Genomic DNA, 20,519 nt, shown 5'->3' with positions numbered 1-20,519 from the left:
ATCACCAAATTGAAGTAAGATGAATAAAACTCATGTAAAATGATTCTATGATTATGAAAGTGTTTTTATTGATTGTTTATCCTCTTCTGATATAACATCAGATATGGGTCCTTGTAATCAAGGAGTTTAGAAGGAATTTTAATCAATAGGAATAAAATTCCTAATCCCGTTTCTTCCTTGAAGGATCTTTTCATTTTTGTTGATGTTCCTCATATCTTAAAAAAAATTACGTAACCATCTTACTAATGGCCAAGATATCACACTGGCAGCAGACATAGTCTCTACGTATAAATTCCCCTCATCTACGATATCATTACAGCCCTTCCAAGATTTAATACTATTCCAAAGAGATCGGGAGCCAAATTCCAGCCTCGTCTTTCTACCAAGAGTATTAATCTTGGAAATTTTGAAAAGATGAAAGTTTTATTTGCTTCAGACCTTCTTAGTCATGAAACTGGAAGTGGAATAAGATTTTTGGTTGATAAATTTGATTATCCGGAATCTTATTTAAGGGCTGCTTGGTTTTGTGAGCAAGTTGGTCACTGGTTTAATTTAATGACATCAAGAAACTTGGGAACAGCGCTAAGTAAGACCAACATAAATAAGTTTTATTCGGCAGTGATTTTCTTGCAAGATTTTAATAAATTAATTAGTTCTATAGGAATAGGAAACAAAAATGAATGTACTGTACTTGGAAGCTAGTACAAAAAGGAATTATACTTTCTACCAAATCCTACATTGAGGTGTCGAACTTCTTATTATATCAAGCAGGATGTTATGTGGATGACTATCAACCCGGGCTTATGAGCAGCAATTGTTATTTCCTTTAAAGCCAAGGCGGCATCTTCTTTATTGAAACTCGATCCAGTAAAATGGTAGGCAACGACCTGCTAACAACGAGTTTTGACTCCAACTAATGCAAATACTAGAACATGTGTGGCCAACTCATCACTTGACGGCTTAACGGTATCGTAACCTCTTACTAATTGGTCACCAACATCATATTCGAGAGTTGATTTAATCGACATTTCGTCCATCACAATACCACAATACTTGTTGCTATCTTCCATGGTTTTGGTCTTCAGTTGGAGCAAGTTCATTACAGTATGGAGGATTCCTGGTTGAAAATCGATGTGCTTCAGATTTCGCTGTAGAGTCCAATTGCTTGGAAGTGGATACCCATGACTAATTAATATTTGATGGCCACTTGTCCCACAGGATAGCCTCAATTGGAGAGATTTCTTAATCGTCTTATCTGAATATGCCCTCACTTTTGAGGTCTCACTCAATAGATTTATCTGGTCTCAGTTTTAAATATTTATGAGGGAATTTTTCAGATATACATATTTCTCTTCGCATTTACGGACCCTAGTCCCTCTTTGATGAATTTTTTTCTTCAGCTCAACAATCATCTCCTTTCCAACTTCTAGTTGAATTTAACGAGAGCAATTCATGTCTTTTACCTTTTTCAATTTTTGCAAAAGCTCTATAATAGATGAAACAAAATAATCATTACCAATAGCATAATAGATAACGTAGTCAAGAAATATATAATCTTACCTTGATATGTTTTAATATGAATATATTCCTCAGGATGTGCTGGAAAACATTCTTCAGATTTTGTACCCAAAGAAAATTCCAATACGTCCACATAAATTTTCTAGAGAGAGAAGATAGCATTTGTTATTATCTGCTGCAGGCTCTGAGCTTACAGTGCTCTGCTACTTAGTAAGTTCAAAATGACCTAAAAAGGCTGAAAAGGTATGAGTCGTATAGAGTCAGCTATGACTTATGACTTGAGAGAAGAGATCCATTCATGAGGAGTAGAGAATTTTAATGTTCAAAATATACCTAATTAGTAACTAATAATTATTTTATTTGAATTTGTGCGAAGCGTGGTATTATGTTATGATATTTATACTATTATTACAGGTTTGACGTCATTATGAGGACATTGAAATAGTAAACAATATTAAGATAATTTTTTCGATTTGTCAGTTCACCCCCCTAAAAAATGGGGTCACTCAAAAAAATACAAAATCGAACTGAAGTCCTTGGAGATCCATATTTTTTAAATAAAAGATGATATATTTTTCTATAATATGAGCTATCTTACTCCTTATCACTATGAATGATGAATAAATTATAATGGTCTCAAGAAGAGTGTCGTTTCTATCATTTTTCAGCCTAAAAATGGAAATATGCCAAGTTCAGAAGTAAATACAGAATCAATAAAAACACTTTTATAATCATAAAATACCTTTTTGCCTGGTTTTATTCATTTTATTTCAATTTGGTGATTGTCTTGATGATGAAAAATGTCTCTGAACGATAATAGTCTCGAATTACTATTTTTTCTGAAACCTGACGACCCAGAGAAAAACTGAGATCAGTTTTAGATTTTGCGTTCAAAGATAAATTATATTCTATGTTTAATTTCATTGGTGAAAATTTGTGTTCCCTTTGAATCGAAAAATAAATTTCAGTACTTCAAGGGTTGGGTATGAGTGAAACGCTTTAGCGCCATCCATTTTCAGGACTAGTTGCTTCGGCAGGCGAGTTGTTACACACTCCTTAGCGGATTCCGACATGGATAACCACTGTCTTTGTGTCTTAAACAAGGTGACAAGTAACTCGAGGGAGAAAGTGGACTATCAGCTCAGGAAGATTAAGTTTTTTCCTTCTCTTTGCTGATTGGCTTAAAATTGGGAGCTGCCATAAGGTATAATTTAAAAGTCTTGAAGGGATTTTTTGAACTTCTTTCTGAACTTAATTTAATTATTAATCAAAATTAGCCAATACTTATTCATTGTAATATATTTTTCGAGATTGTAAATACTGCAGTGTGTTGTAATAATAGATCTACTTCGAGTAAAAAGACATTTTTATGGGCTTATCTTCCATAAAAATGTTTAATTTTCCAAAAGACATCCATCAAAGGAAATTATGGATCAATACCATCAAACGTGCGAATTGGAATTCTGCCAGAGACTCCAGAATTTGCCAAGTGTTATGATGAACTATTTTTTACGATGTAAGGTATGTGAAAATTAAATTAATGGGTTGTTTTATAACGTGAGCGTACAATTGGCCGAAAAAAAACATTTTTGGCTAAGGACAATTTGCCGAATAACATTTTATCGATCTTTTACCGTTCTAGTACTTTAAATAAATTAAATAATAAACAAACACGACAGTGATTCAATCGAATGGACGAAATGTTTATAAGTAATATTCGTAATATATCCGTTATCAATTATCGTTCGACATGATGGATTATTTATATTTGAACATATTCATGGATGGACGAACAAGCAAACTCAAAGGTCAGGTCGTAGGAGAGCACAAGGAAAGGAGACACGTAAGCTAGGAAAACTGTAAAGCTCACTACAGGTGATCAAATCTGGAATCTGAATAAAAAGATGAGAACGATGGTCTTTGTCTCTTCGTAAACCTTTCTTACACAAAAAATATACGAAACACTCAAGAGTTGTGTATCTAGGACTGTGAATGTACATATACCTTTAATGGAACTCAAACCAAGTTATGAGTTAATTATTTCAACGATTTTTTATGTGTATTTTTCTAGTACATTTTACATTTGAATATGTCACTTCACTTCTAATAATTGTCCTTTGTGAGTGTTAAATTCCATCTGTTAACTAATTTATTGAATAAATATATATACATATTTAAATACTATAGAAATGTCTTTAAATAAATATATTCGACACTTGGTCAATTGCAGTACGTATGCTTAGAGTCAACTCTATGGGAAGGTTTTATGTTTTCAATGATTTCAGGTGACTTATATTTCCCTTAACGGTATTATACTTTAAATGCTAGTTTTCCTTGTTCAAGCATTTATGAAACTGTTCTGTGAAATCTATCTAACTTTCAATTAAAGAGAAATACGATCTGCTTTTTTTTTTTCATGTGTAGGTTTTAGTTTAAAATTTGTCTCTCTTTTTACTCAAATGTTTTAGTATGTTATGTTTAATATGTTTAAATTTTAAAATACTAACTTGTACATAATACTCATGTTCTGATAATCCTAAGTAAACATATTTTGATTTATTATATTCAGATTTGTGACATTCATTGTAGTCTCTGGAAGAGAGCGTATGGCTTGACATTGACCAATACAAGATATCCAATTTATCACAAATTAATAGACTTAAATTTTATCATTATGCAAATATTCTGGAACAAATTTTATATAGTAGTACTCAATGAGGAATAAATAAGAGGCTTTAGCCTCCTCCTGGAATTTATTTTACACGTGTACTTTGTTTCTTTGTTGGCTCATTTATTTACAAATTGAGTGTTTTACTTTATCATTCTATCAAGTAAATCTGAATTACTGTATTTTTGGGTCATGGATATTATGTAATTATATAATTTGTTTCGAAATTTAGTTGTTAGTTTTTTTTTTTTTAGGAAAGGCAGCAAGAATGGTAAGGTTAGTTAAATGTAATAGATGTGGGTTTAAATTGATAGATAATAGTAATTACGTCTATAGAATAGATAAAAAATATAATGAAAAGAGTTACTGGAAGTGTGAAAGTGTTGGATGTAAAGTAAGAGTAATCACTGTCCTTCAAAATGATGAAATATCAGTCTGTAATGTTATTAGAGAGCATAAGCATTAACCATCATTCGAATCCCTCAAAACTTGAAGTCTTGAGACTTTGTCTTGAAGAATTTGTGCTCTACCTTGAATCCTGATACTTTGATGGTAGACTTTGAGAAGGCTATTATTAATGCTTTTAGTGAAGTTTTTGTTACAATTTTATATGGGGAAAAATATTTATCGACCTGTAGTCGATCTTGGCCTTAAAAGAATATATCTTACAGACTCAGAATTTAATAACAAAATAAAATGTTTAACAGCCTTAGCATTTTGCCAGAGTATGACGTTGTCGAGGGTTTTGTTGAACTAACAGACGATGACAACATACCCAAGAAATTGTCTCGTATTTGAACTTCACTATGTAGGAGGGGAAGGGGGTCATGGTGATAAACGAAGGAGATTAGAAGCGACATTTCAAATCAAATTATGGAACATGTACGAAAGGTCTCAAAGAGGAATGATGAGGACCAACAACAGTATGGAGGGATTCCATGATGGGCTTCAAAGTTCAACTACTAATATACATCCAAACTTATGGAAATTGATTTAATACTTAAAAAATGAAGATACCTTGCCCAAGAAAAAGAAGTGTGACATGGACAATGGTGATGAGTCATCACTGATGACATACGACCCCCCACAAAAAATATATGGATTTGAATTATAGAATTATAAATCAAATATAAGATTACAGCCCAAACGAAAAATTACGTTATTTAAGAACCATTGCGGTGAACTTTAACACATTTTGAATTATATTAAGCATTTTTTTAGCATTAATAAATTTAACGTAGTGTTTATCATTTCAATAAAGTAATGTAAATATAATAATATGTATTTTATCCTTCTAATTTCAATAAAATAAAATAAAAAGGATTTAAAAGATTTAATTATTAACACATTAAAGGAATATTATGAATTATATCATATGGTAGCTATTTTTTTTTTTCAAAACATTAGCAATGTCACAAAATAGTTGAATTAAAAAAACAATCTCGGAAAATTTTAATAACATGAACCATAACAATAAAAAGGAATATATTTTGATAATACATATAGTGGTGATTCTCTCAATAAATATTCCGGTCCTTAAAAATATAATTAATGGATGATTTTTTTAAAATTTGGATCATAATCATGATAAATTAATAGTATTTTGAAGATATCAAATTTGAATGTTCTAATTTCTATGTATAGTTCAATTGCAGATTAAATCCTTTTAACTCTTAATTATTACAAATCAAATGAAAGTACGTCACTTTCACGCTTTATTTAAGAAATGAAGTTACATATTAAAATGTAATTCTATCATAATAGAAAAATACACATAAAAATTCGTTGAAAGAGTTAACTCATAATTTGGCCTGAGATCCATTGAAGGTATACCTTCACAGTTCTAGATACACAACTCCGAGAATTCGAGTCCCTTGAGTGACTACGAAATGTAGCCTGTGCAACATTATTTGGAAATTTTGCTTCAGGTATTTGACTGATTTTATACATTAATCTATGACATCGATAATGAAAACCTTTAGTCTCTTGCCAAAGAAGTCTGAGCTGAAAATGTTGTTAAGACTTTTGACTTCAATTGTTTTATTGTCATCCTTCTTAACATCTTTCAAGCTTATGAAATAAGGAAAACCTAACCATGAGCATACAGAGAACTAATCAATACTGCAATCATTCATCATAGTTTCTTCCAAGATAAGAAGATTATCATTACTAAGAAACTAATTTCGTAATCTTTGACGACATTAATTTACATAGGGACTCCAATTACTTTGTGATGGTATAGCGAGAAGGAATAGCTTTGCCAGTCTAAAGTTTCATAAATTTTAAAGGATTTGGATGGCTTTCAATATGGAGTGAGACATTCTAGGAAACATGCATCTTGTTCATATCTGATGCAGAATTTGAAGCATCCGGACTTGATGAAACACGATTCATCTCCTATTCGCCAATATTCGCTTCTTTTGTTCGATTGCCAGTTTTAAACGGTCGAGTTGTTCCCAGTGGAGGGCAGAATTCAGCGTTTGAGTCATAAGGGAGCAGCTTATAGTAGATTTTTCCTGCCAATCCCACCAAACACACCGGAACACTTTCCTGGCAGTCAATCCATGCATGGCCACCATCTGGACCGCTTTATTGGGGTTTGAATGCAATCTCTGTAGCTTGACATTCAAGTAAGTTATCCATTTATTATGGCCAGTCATAATCCGCTTCAGATATAATACGTTTGCCCTTTCATCTAGTAAAAAGTATTATAATATGGTGAATTTCTTCCTTTGAGACCTCTATATTCAACGCAATAACTTGCGACTTAACTGTCCAAGCACAATACTGTCCGAAAAACGTTAGGAGTATATAATCATAACTTTACAACGCTTCATTGTATTTATGATCCAATGTGACCAATAAAGAAGAAAATATACTATTTAAAAAAAAGGTGTAAAAAAGAAATACAAAATTACTTATTCTCCAAGAATATAGTGAAATCTAAATTAAAATAATTATCAAAATCTTTTAATCAAATAGTTACTTTATATAAATGCTATTTTTTACACTATTCTTAGTTAACCACAAAAGCAATTATATTAATAAACTAAATGTAGTACCCAGCATTACTAATTTTTTAGATGGCCCATTTTTTGGAATTGGTAAGCTGAAGAATGAATTTTCTATTCCTTCGTAGTTGTCATTATTATTTAATTCCTAAGTAGGAAACATATTTTCCTAAATAATACATCGTTATTTTTATTTTATCATGCAAAAAAAAATCCTCCGGTATTTTGCCAAATAAGTCAATTATATCATCTACTTTTTATATCTTAAGTAATCCCAGACTATCGTTGTCATATTATTTATCTATAATTTTTAAAATGAATTACATATAGATATATATGTATAAATATAAATTTTATAATATTAAAATCCTTGATGAAATTTTATTCGATACTGTTTTACGAATTATTATATCAAAAGCATTTGTAATTGTATAAGATAGCCAAAATCTCTTCATATAAATAATAGAATGACCAATATATATATATATACTTTGAGGGATCAACAAGAAATTGTGTTCCTGTCCTTTAGGAAACGGTGTGTAAGTTTTGTATAACTTATCCCTTCGTTTATTTATCCAAAGGAATAAACTATGAAATAGCCATGACGTATGAAGTGTGACTGCAAAATAAATTGGGTATTTTTGTGAGCCAGTGATGTAACGCCGTGATAGATTAATATATATTCAAAACCTGATTAAAAATTCGTGCATGCTCATAAAATACGGAGCCTAACCCTTAGAATTTGTTGCAGAGTTGTAATTGTAAGTCCTTGTTGGACTCAGAGTAGAATTAGGGATCGACATCGGAGTAATTCTTGCCATTTCCTTGTTTATATTGTTCTCTTTCTCCTCAAATTACGGAGTTTAGTACTAAAAAAAGTCCTTGCACAACGCGGATTTCAAATAAGACAGATTCTTTTTTCCCGGAAAAAGCTGTGATAAGTTTGGACCATCTGTATATGTAAATCTTAAAACAGTTACATTGGGAGTATATATTTCATCATACTCACTTTCTAAATTGATTTTTGCCATAATTGTCATCCTCCTTAAGCTATCCACGACAATGGGATCAATTATAAGATGATTTATTTGTACAACTTTCCATTAATAACATCATTACTAATTATATTATTTTTAATGGACACCAAGAACAAAAAAAATAAACATCAAATGCCGATAAAAAAAAGTGACTTCAATATGAATAGTACGTACTTAATTACTGTATATGGGCTACTCTGTTTGTTTAAAATCATTTTGTCATTTTTTCTCTTCTCTTTTCGCAATACAAACCCCTAGAAAGTGATAAATTAAAGAATTGAGTCCCCCAATTTATTTTGTATTATTATACACCATCACAATAAGAAAGAAAACAAGACACAGTATCTGATCTTATTACAATTCAGAGTATGTATTCAAATTATACCCATCATGTATCGTTTATAATAAAAGGAAGAGATTAATTGCTCAATGTATGTTTCCCTCAATGGTCATAATTTAGGGATTTGTGCAAGAGGGCTGCTGCTGCCGTTCTTAAAGCATTTGCATAGTAATGGGGAGGGAGCTAGCTCCATCATCTCAAGACTCGGGAGTATAAATACATACATACTACATATACACGTTACTCTGATGGAAAAGATAAGGAGGAGAAGAAGAAATGAAACTTACGTGAACAAGATGGAGTAATATGAATAATAACATCATCTATGCCTCCAGGATATTATATCTTCAAAGAATAAAACAAAAAATAATAATAATAATAAAACAACGGATATAAATACAGGGTGTGCATGATTTGGATGATAAAATTTCATATTTTGAACCTCATTTCAACATAATATACTATCTAAGTGCTCAATAGGCTTTGAAATCCTTCTCGGTACGCACACATCTGAGATGTAGCTGCTGCTCTCTCTTTTCATTCTTTGTTCATGAGGACTTGAGGTTGGCAATGTTGTTGCGGTGGATTTGGATCAAATTTGCAATCTCCAACCTTTTTGTTTCCATATTAGTCCAAAAGTGAGATATATATGTTTGCAATATCTCGTTTGAAAGATAAAAACAAAAGCTTTTCACTAATGTGCACAACTTTATGATTGAAACTCTCTAAACCGCTCAAAAATAGTTAAAGATGTCGTGCAATACATATTCATGACCCGGTTTAAGGACTAGAAAAACAAATAAAAATTTAATAAGTCTTAAGTCATTTTTTCTAGACCTATGGATATTTCGATGCTGGTCACAGTTTGTAACCTTGGACTGATTTTTTTTGCTAATAAAATGTCACATATACTAAATTTTTATCTTAACAGATCAAAATTAAGATTAATTTATTTTGTAGCCCGAATTTTAATACAAAACCGGTCCAGACTTTAGTTGGACCACATTAATTAAACTATAATTGTCTCACAATCAGACCCGTCTAGGATTTCCAGATCAAAATTAAACTAATAAGGACTGAGTTCCTTACCTGGACCTTAATTCAAATTCTATTGGGGACCAGATAATAAATAGTATGTTTTTAGTTGACTAGGTATAGCTAATATTTTTATAGACTTATTCTTGAATTTTTTAAAATTTTTTAGGCAAGACAATTTAATTAACAATTATAGTTATATCAATAAGATTCAAAAGTCTTGGAGGACACATTTAAATATAAACGATTGTTAAGCATAATAATTAAGAATGTTGTAAAAATTGTGAAGTTTGAGTAGAATAAAGTTTTTTTGTTTCAAAATACATATAAACCCATTCTATTGACATTAATACGAATACTTTTTATTAAAACTTCCAAAGAAAGCTTTATTATATCATAATAATTTTAATTTACCATTATAGTTAATATTACTCTTAAAAACCTTTTAAAATCCAATAAAAATAGCTTATGTTTACGGACTTGTTGAGTCATCCTAGGAACAAAATGTATTTTTCTAGTATATTATTCCGTTTAATTTCAGCGTTATATTTATGCAGCACTATTGAGCATTATTATACACCACTAAATGTATTCTGTATTCGTTGTCAGTGCTTGATTTTTCTGCTTTCTCCCTTATTTATATTATTAATGTCTAAACGTTGATTATTTGAATTCATATGCACTCTTATTAAGAGCCTTGAATAATTTTCAAGAATTATTGAATAATAATTCAATATTTTGGAAGAAGAATTGATGAAACACCAAAGTTATTTTGACTTAAGACTTGCGGTTCGACTTGTGGCTGATTCCATATTTTGAAGATTAGCAACTCAACTTGATCTCACTATACAAGAATGGTCGATTCGACTTGAAATCAATGAATATATTCAATGACTTATGCTTGTGAGTAAAGACTTGAGACTCAACAGGAACTTGCAGTATTAGCACTTTTTCTCACCCTTACAGTAAAAACTGATTCATTTAGGGCTTTTTGATGGAAAAGTTGAAAGATACAACAAAGTTAACAACATGGCTGGTTAAAGGTTAGGTGAATATTTGTAAATCTCAAATGCTAATTTGTACAATGTATATATATATTATAAGGGAAGGATAGTATCAAAAGAAGATATTTTTTTCATGACATTCATTAATCGTCATAAGTTCCTATCTAATCTCAAGGTGTTTTGTATATTTTTTTGTCTAATTTTCTATTATATAAATACTCCCTCTAGTTCGATAATGAATGAAAAGTTAATATATTCTTTTCAATGAACATTTTACCTTTTAAAATTGACTAAACTTTGGACTTTATTTTTTGTGAGAATGCCAGATCGTTGCTTTGCCCCGGAATGTAAATCAAGTTATTTAGGTTATGAAAAAATGGAAAATATATTATGTTCACATAAGATCCTATCTAATCTCAAGGAGGTATATCCATGGATAAAGGTAATTAAAAAAGTATGACCGATTAGACTTATCATTGAAATACCAAGAGAATAAAAATGCTGAATGTATTAAAATTTTTAATAGAAATGACCTCTCTGCACCATTATAAATATATTTATTTTGTAATCAATTTCGTTGAAGAAATTTGGAAAAATGAAAGTCTCTAAAAATTAATTGTAAATTTTGAAAACCATCTATCTACATAAGCTGATGTCATTACCCAGCAAATATAGATGGATATAAATATAATATCAAAGAAGAATTCATAGTTTATGTAGTAAAGAAAACATCATTGCTCGTAAAATGCTCTCTGAATTAGTCAAAAACTTTGCAACAGAAAAGAGAGATCATGTTCGGAAATGTAATAAGCGAAAAAGCTTTTATAAAAAATAATGTACTACGGACCAAAGAAAAATATCAAAATTAAATGCTGCATTGTAAATATTTTTAGCCAAGTATTTTATATTAATGTTGCTTTTCCAGTTCTTTTCAGTCATTTATAATTGTTACTAAACATTAAGGATCTTATTATTGATCTCATTTCATGAAAAGTTTTCAAAATATCAACATTTTGAAAAAATTTCTTTGATTTAATTTGTGAGCGTACTAATTGTACATATTCATTTTTCCGTTTCCATCCCTCGATAGTGTATTCCGTGCATACTTACATAAATAGGTTACAAATAACGAAGAATGATAGAAATAACAATTGAAACGAGTTCCAAAAAAATTTGCAACTAATTGCTTGCAAAAAGAAGCAAAATCGAAAATATGATTAATCCTTCTTTGAACACAAGCAAACATAATAATTATTTCATGCAATGCCTTTACATATTACAATACAAAATATTTGTAACTACATAAATATTAGTGTTGGATTTCAGTCTGAAAATCCTAGAGCAGTCTGAGACCGTTATGATTATTTGTGAATCAAAGTAAATCAGTTCTTTAACTTTAAGAAGTACTGTCTGGACTGATCTAATTTAAAATTCCGTCATAAAGGACTCTCAATCAATTGTTGATGACGTCAATTGTGTTTCAAAATTGTAAATATCGACCTACAATAACATCACATTTGTTATTGTGTTGCATAAATTATAATATTTATACAATTCACAAAGCTGGATAGGGGGCAAAATTGGCCCACGATTTGAAGACCATTAAATTTTGGTCTATTGTTTGAGATCTCGATCTAAACCGAAATATCAGTCCAAATCGATCTAGAAAAAAGACCTTAATACCTAACCAAAAACTAATTGAGTCACAACATTAAGAGACGTGACATATACAAGTACCTATGTATATGTAACATTAATATCTATCACAAAGTGTTTTGTATATACGATTTCTCTGCAGAATGATCCATTAGTGGATTTTAAATCATTTGGATGATGATTCTAATTATAGAGTGATGTGGCTAAAGTAATCGTTGCAAGAATATATAAATGCATATGTAATAAAAAAATCCTCATTTATGAGAAAGAAAGAAATAACTAAAAAAAGAAGTAATTTTTTTATTGCATTGGTACCATTTTTTATGGTTCTTAACCATTGTCGAACCACAATATTTTTTTTTATCCTCTCTCCTAATATATATTATATATAAATTAAATCTTGCTTTTATATCTTAGAAAATAATAAAAAGAGTCTCAAAAAGAATTCCTTCTGAATTTGTCCTGGTAAAATGAATAAAGAATAAAGGAAAAGAGGAAATAAAACCGTTGTTGGTAAAATGTATTTTATTGAAGACTTGATACAGGTATTTGTTGTAGTTTGGGAAAAATAGTGGATCCTAGTTTTTGTTATTATTATTGTTATAGTGGTTGAATAGTTATTTGCACTATACACACCTATTTCCCAAGGATTTGACATGAAAATACATGTAGCTTTTCTTTGTACATACTAAATGTTATATCTTCATTTTTCAAAGGAAAAAAGAGTACATACTATGTAAAAACATTCTTTATTGTATTTTCTTAACAATTGTATTTAATTCTTGTGAATTGACAGGATTTAATTGTATTTTGTAGATAATTAAATAAGCAAATATTAGCTGCATTACATTATTTAATAAAATAAAGCCGTTTATTTCCATGTACAGAGGATTGCCCATAGGTAAATTGCCATCAATGAAAAATTGGCCACGATTATACTCGATTTAAAATGATTAATCTAATATTCGGGAAGGCAATCGTCCTATAACTTTTATTTCATAAACTTGATATATGTTGAAATATTGTACTGTAACATCTCGAATTGTGCACGAATCCTTGCTTTAACCTTCTGTCGCTCCCCTTCAAATCCTAACGTGAGTGACCGCCCCAATATTAAAATAGAAATCGTAACCTTATTAGTGGTTACATATGACAATATAAGCATCACTGAACATATTGGATACTTTGTTCCATTATATTTTTGTCAATTTATAATATATGTAAAATATATCAAATTTTTTATACTGTAGGTAGAGGATGATAAATCATCTTTAAAATAATACATTATCATGAAACAAGATATGGTACACATATAAGATATCTCAATAATATTTTAGTGTCTAAGACAGATAACCCACCCCAGAGGAAGTATTTGAGGGTAATCAGCTCATATTCAACCTGTTTCATCTTAAATAAATAAAAGCAAGATCTGTATATGACTATGAGTCATCTATTCTTAATTAAATTTAATTGATGTAGTTTTCTTTTTTATATTTGCATAGTTAATAAAATAAATACTAAGGTGCGTTGAGGTAAAAAGAAAATGCAGAGCCCTTTCAGAGCTGTGACTAAGATTTTCTTCTTGGGAAACTATGATTTTTTTTTTAAATATATATTTTTTGTATGATACATTTTGAATGATTTTTTTTTTGTTTTAATACAAAAAATTTAAAACAAAAAACTTATTTGTTTGGCAAATTTTTTGGAATGACGTTTTATTTCATAGAAGCCATATTTTTATTTTAAATTTTTGGATAAAAAAATTGGTTGAACATCTAACATTATATAACATAATTTCCTTTTTGACAAATTTATAAAAAGCTTGATAACAAACACTGTATACCATATTAGAAATTAGATGGCATACCTTTTGACAAGGGAATTATACCCCCATTTATTCTGTAGTCAGCCCCTTGGACCATATAATCACAAAGTATATGTAAATGTGAATATTATTTTACGTTAGAACACTGTGAGTAGAACAAACAGGATTTGTTTTAGGAGGGGCCCTTCCTAAAACAAATCCTGTTTCAATGTATGAGATATTCGGTAAACAAAATAGCTTTCCGACCAATTTGAATATGAAACAGTATTTGTTAAACTAAAGGTCCTCCGATTTAAAATTCAGAGTAATAATTTCAATAGAAAAAAATGATTTGAAATGCAAACTTACTCCCAAAATTTAATGAAGCGTTATTTTTTATATTTCTACTGGTTCTGGAATATCGAGAAAGCTTAATTCTTCTCTACATAACATATTTTCAATACAATTACCAGAGGTGGGAACTTGGACTCCAGACTTACTAAAGTTATTCAAATTAAATCAAAAACTCTCGACTTATATCGGGAATTCGACTTGTATTCGAAAGCTATTTTATTCTGAACTAAAGTAAAAATCTTAACACTGTAGGCCTAATATTATGATTATGTACAGGAAATGAGCTCAAAAGAATTCTAATGACTCAATACAAATATTGGACATGATGAATATACATATTCAAGGATTTAGGCTTGTGTGCATCGACTTGAGACTCCACTCAGACTTCTAGCTAAGGATCCCCCTATCACAATTACATTTATTTTATGGTTATGGCTATCAATGAAATATTTTTGAAGACTTTTTAGCTTGAGAAGTGATTCAATTACACATTATTATTTTCATTTATATATAAAAAACACGATAAGAAAGTCTCCACTTCTGTACAATTTGATAGGGCCCTTATCACTCAAATCATCTTAATATGCATGGTTCAAAAAGTCCAATGTAGATTTCAATTGAAATTTTTGAGACATGTTATTTGATTAAATTTATGAATACTTTTCGTTAATATTAGACTTTATGCTTATTTTCTAGTTAAAATTCTTTAATAACAACAGTAAGTTACTGAATAATATTAATAACAATAATTGGAGATTGGTTTTTTTTTCCTTAAAAAAAAGCTATAATATCTCTCACTGGGTGGTAGACCGGGCTACGTTGTAGGAGAGAAACACTGCAAAAAAAAGGAAGAAAGAAAAAATTAATATTAGTTTTTGATTTTTTGAGAGAAACATTCTTACAAAATTTCCTTATGTTTAATCATAATCGTTAAAAGAGATAGGTACAACATACATACACGTATACGAATATTCTTATTTTATACATAGCACGAGTTGTAATCTCCTTATCATAAAATTTCATCTTATTCCTAAGCTCCTATAAGTAGGTATGTTCAACGAGATGTGCTTCTGCTTTTTTCGTTTTTTTTTACTCCTCCTTTTTCTTTAAGAAAATGGTTCCAGTCCTAGATATAATATATGTATGTATATGAGTATAATATGATGATGCTTTAGTCACGGTATAAGAGATTTTGTGCTCCCCTTATCATGATTCAATGTCTAATATACACATATTTTTTTTATCCATGTTATCTTTCCTATGAAAATTGGCCCATATTTTATCACAAATTATGATAATTAAATTTACGGCAGGTTGAAGATCTTCCAAAATAAATATTGAAGGGACTTATAGATGAACTCAACATTATATTTTGTACAATGTACAGTAAATCATGGTCAGTGCTTGGGTTTTTCTTTTTGCTTAAATATTTTTTTTGAAATTTTCTGACTTTGATATAAGGTGGCATTAAAAAAATAAGATTACGTCGTCAAAAGTTTTCCCCAAAAATTAATTTTTGATAAATTTGATATCGAATTATTTTTTAGAAAGTAATGTTGTTGTTTTTTTTCCAGGTCACAATCTAAATCAGGGGTGTCAAATATATGTACCAAGGGATGGATATGTAACAACGGGAGGTTTGTTAAGACCCAGGAGAAAACATTGCATTATTTAAATAAATGAATGAATTCACTATAATTTTCTTTAAAATATGTGATTCCTCTATTTTCCGCAAGGGACTCAGTATTAAGTACTCGCAGACAATATGAAAGTAGAATTATGGCAAGGATAACACTAGTAGACGTTAGCATTGTATCCTCACCAACGTAATGTTTTAAATTAAAAAAAAGGAGAAAAGTGGCACAGAGAGTGTAGGATATCTCAAGAAAAATGGACATTTTCTTATATGGTGGAAAACTCGTGTGCAAGGTATGCCAGCAGTAAGTTTCGGTGTTTAAATAATACAATATTCCACACCATAATAAAACTCATCATAGTGAAGAATAGAACAGCATGCAGGGATAATTGAGAAAACAAAATGTAAAAAATGATGATGAGTCTGAGGAAATTTTTTTGATCTGGAATCGAAAAGCCAATGATACATCAGTGAAAGCCAGTTATCTAATTATGAGCTAAATATCTTAAGCATCAAAGCCTTATAGTGATGGGGAATTCGTGAAAAACTGCATTATGATGGCTGCTAAAATTGTGTTTCCTGAAACTTAGTGACTAATATAAAGAAATAAAGTAGACTTGTTCTAAATTTTATGCAATTTTGAAATGATTTTACTGGTTGGCCCGCTTGAGATAAGATTAATCTGTATTCAGCCCCAAACCAAAATGAGTTTGAAATCCCTCATCTATATAGTCAAAAATTATAAGTGTCATCACATCGACTCGCCCTACCCCTTCGCAAAGGCCCCTATGGAATATCCCTTTTTAAGGGGGGATTCTATTTATTTACTCTATTGTCATTGAACTACCGTTGAATCTGTACAAAACTAGGGCATCAAAACTTCTTCCCTCCGGGATATATCATCTTATTATCTTATCCGTATACTTTTTAGGTATTAATAAAATGTAAAATTTTATGGGGGCAAATAACGCAAGTAACGCGACTTTGAAGACATTGCAAATTCTTTAATATAAAGATATTAAAATCATATCCAAAATATCTTTTGTAAATGGAAGAAACATCCCAAATATATTTATTAAAAAAAACTGACATTTTATTCTTAAATTTATAACTATACAAAATATTAAACATCTTTCCCCTTCGCCAAGTGTCCTCTTTTTTGGAAATTGGAAAATGGTCCTCCTAATAAAACGTATCTAAGGAATCTAAAAAATGTAATTACATTATAAATACTTAATTAAATAACAGAGCTGTTGTACTCCGGTGCAGATTCAAGTGCCTCTAACAAATTTTAATTTTTTACAATAATTATCGTCATATAAAATTATCTGTTTGTCTGAATAATTAATAAATATTGAGATTTACAAAAAATTTCCAAAAGGGTTTCTCTCTTCCAAAAAAAGTTATTTGTCTAATTTGCCATTTATAAAAAAAATTGAAAAACTATGTCAAAATTTTGGAGAAATCCCTACCGCAGCCCCTCAAAAATACTTTCGACACCTCTAATGACATCACCTTTATATACACTTGAATAATATATCGATGATAAAGCGATCATTTTTGCTCGAAAAATAAATACTATTTGTCTTTTTTTTATCGCTATCTTCTACGTATTTCTTTTTAATGCCTTGAATGTTGATTTGCTGATTTCGAATAACGTGAATGGCTATAAACTAGCAATGAGTCCATTTTTTTTTTTAAAGAAAAGGATTAAGAAATGTAGATAAGACAGGAGTATGTTATCATACTCCATATTTATTTTTAATGACCATGAATATTCTTATTTCGCCCTGAAATTTAAACCAGTGATACTTTTTTAATGTCTTATCTATTAATTGTATTTTAATGTTTTATGCATTTACGTTACGGTTATAGGAATTGTTGTTACAGACAGTGGGGCAGGTAATCTGTTAATTATAATTTGGTTGATCCTTTGAATAATTTCAAATTATACGATTAATTTATAAATATTAATTTCTACATTCAAAATTATTTATGAATCCAAATTCATCATTACAATATACAAGAAATATTATTCGATCTGAAATTAATTTAAATATCTTTCAATATATGTAATACTTTTAACTATTAAGATGGTGTACATAAATATATGTAAAATTAGGTTATTAAAGTAGCTACCTTAGAATTTAAAAAAATCAAAATTATTCAAGAGAGGGAAAATAAAAACTTTTACTCCTTAAAATTTATTTTATAACAATAAAAGAAAGATTTGGTGTATAGGGCATTATTACAAGAGTTGTATAACATATGACCTAGAACACGTGTGATTCTTTTCGTAGTATTAACCTGAATGGTTTTATTTTTATTTTCTATAGCTGTTATCATTATTATTTAATTCTTAAAAGAGAGGAATTTCAAGCATAAAGTAATCTCTAGTGTGTGTGCTCATAAGTGAGAGAGAGCGGAGATAAAATTGCCTCGGCCCCTCAGTTCACATGCATTACTCGTGGGCAGGTTATATTAAAGCATATTAGAAGGGGTCCTTGAACCTCAGAAACGTGGCAGAGGTGAAGTAAAAACAGCCGACTCTTCACTTGTACAATCTCAGAGCAGGATGTACTTTTGGATATTAGATGTGGTTCATGATGATCAGAGAAGTGGCTGTGGTCTAATTTTTTTTATCATTCAATAGTCCAATTGTCCGAATATAATATATTACTACAATAAAATATTGTCTTGCAATGAAATTACTCACAATTAGATTGCTTACAATGATTTTGCTTCACAATAATATTACCCACAACAATTTTGTCTCACAATGATAATGTACACTACGATTTACTATCCAACAATATTATCCCAATGGAAGTGTACGCAATCATTCAGCATAATCATTTTACTGTTAACCAATATAGTGTTAATAAATATTGAATCAAAAGAAAAAAAAATAGGTTACTACTTTTTATGATGAACATTTACTCCAAAAAATGCACCGAATGACGTCACCTGAAAGAGAGTCACTTAACAAATCTACTGTATTTGCCATGAAATTTTCCTGTTGCCTAAATTTGTTCCAATTACATTGAGCAGAACTCAATTTGTTAATTTAATTAAAAGATTGAATTCATGGAGGTTTTAGAGTCATTTATAGTAATATTCATGGCACCCTCAATGCTCCAAGCGGACAAAACAGTTGTCGTGTAGTTAAATAGGTTTGGGCAAGTATAGATCAAGTAATATTCGTTTTGCAGGAAGATTGAGTAACCCCTAGAATAATTACTTTCCTTCCAAGTAATTATTCTACTCTATGAGTAATATTAATAAATATAGAATAATATCTACATACATAAAGGCTCTTTCCATCCCTTGCCTCTCAATTTAATACCAAAAACTAAGAACTTTTTTAAAAGGGAATTCTTTTAATTTTCCATTTTTATTTTAGACTAAAAGTTTTATTTATTTTACTAAACAATAAAGTATATGAAAAAAAAACTTAAATTAAAAAAAATGAAATGTTATTTTTTCCACAAAAAAATATAACAATAACGAGAAAACGACTCTTGTTGTTTGATCTTCAAAAGTGAGCGACTAATACCTAAGAAGAAGAAGTGAGATCCGTCTGAAAATAATATAATTTGATAAAGTAGTAACAAAACTCTTTGTTTGGAGTGTTCTACAACATTATTTATTATCGATCCTCCACCATTTCCAAAAGAAGTATGATGACATTACAAATATGTATGTACTCCATCTACTACTAATCAATTTCTTGTGTGGATAGCTCTCCCTAAAGATGAAGAGAATAATAATATTGAACCTATATGCTCCAGGGTAGATTAATAAGGGTAAGACGAGAATGGAGGTTATCAAAAATTTATCATTATCTTTGTAATTTTTTATCTTCTGAGGACGACGGTGATTACCTATCAATCATTCAATTCATAAAGTCTCTCAATAAAATCTTATTTGTTTTAAAGTATGCACCTAATAAGTTTTTTTATTTCCCTGATAATTTCCCTTCAGCAAGATCTCGGGAAGTGAGATAATCATAAATGAGAACTCGAGACTCGCCTCTATATTTTGAAGACTTGTAACTCGATTTGTTTTCATAGTTAAAGAGTCGATATTTGACTTGGTCTCGATAACTAAAACTCAAGAGTATAACTGGACAGACAAAAACCCATCAACAACAACATAAAAAAAGGGAAATATATATGTACATGGTATTGGCTATTGCACTGATTGATAGTTATAAATAAAATAGTAGCTGACATTTGGATTTATTATGTATATTCAGGGGCGTCCGCAGGATTATATTTCTGGAGAAGGGTGCTTGGTTTTTTTGAGTTTTTTTTTCTACTCCGCTGTATAATTTGATCCAATGAAGGAAATTATTACAAGAAAATTTCCCCTTTCTCATCGATTTTTTTCCCCAGAGCTAGAATTGTTCCTATTCCAAGACAAAAAATTCCTTCATTATGGGGGGGGGGCCACA

General features: G+C 29.9%; 1 long non-coding RNA gene across 1 annotated transcript; it reads left to right on the top strand.

The window, feature by feature from the left end:
• The first annotated feature begins 2,830 nt into the window (after nt 1-2,830).
• LOC139905564 (uncharacterized) lies at nt 2,831-16,700 on the top strand. Its single transcript, XR_011780430.1, has 2 exons — nt 2,831-3,039; nt 16,002-16,700. It is a non-coding gene; the product is annotated as an uncharacterized lncRNA (long non-coding RNA).
• Nucleotides 16,701-20,519: the final 3,819 nt, after the last annotated feature.

The sequence above is a fragment of the Lepeophtheirus salmonis genome, chromosome 5 (genome assembly GCF_016086655.4).
Source record: "Lepeophtheirus salmonis chromosome 5, UVic_Lsal_1.4, whole genome shotgun sequence".
NCBI lineage: Eukaryota > Metazoa > Arthropoda > Copepoda > Siphonostomatoida > Caligidae > Lepeophtheirus > Lepeophtheirus salmonis.
Note: the sequence above shows the minus strand (reverse complement) of the source record. Positions and strands in the feature narration are given on the sequence as shown.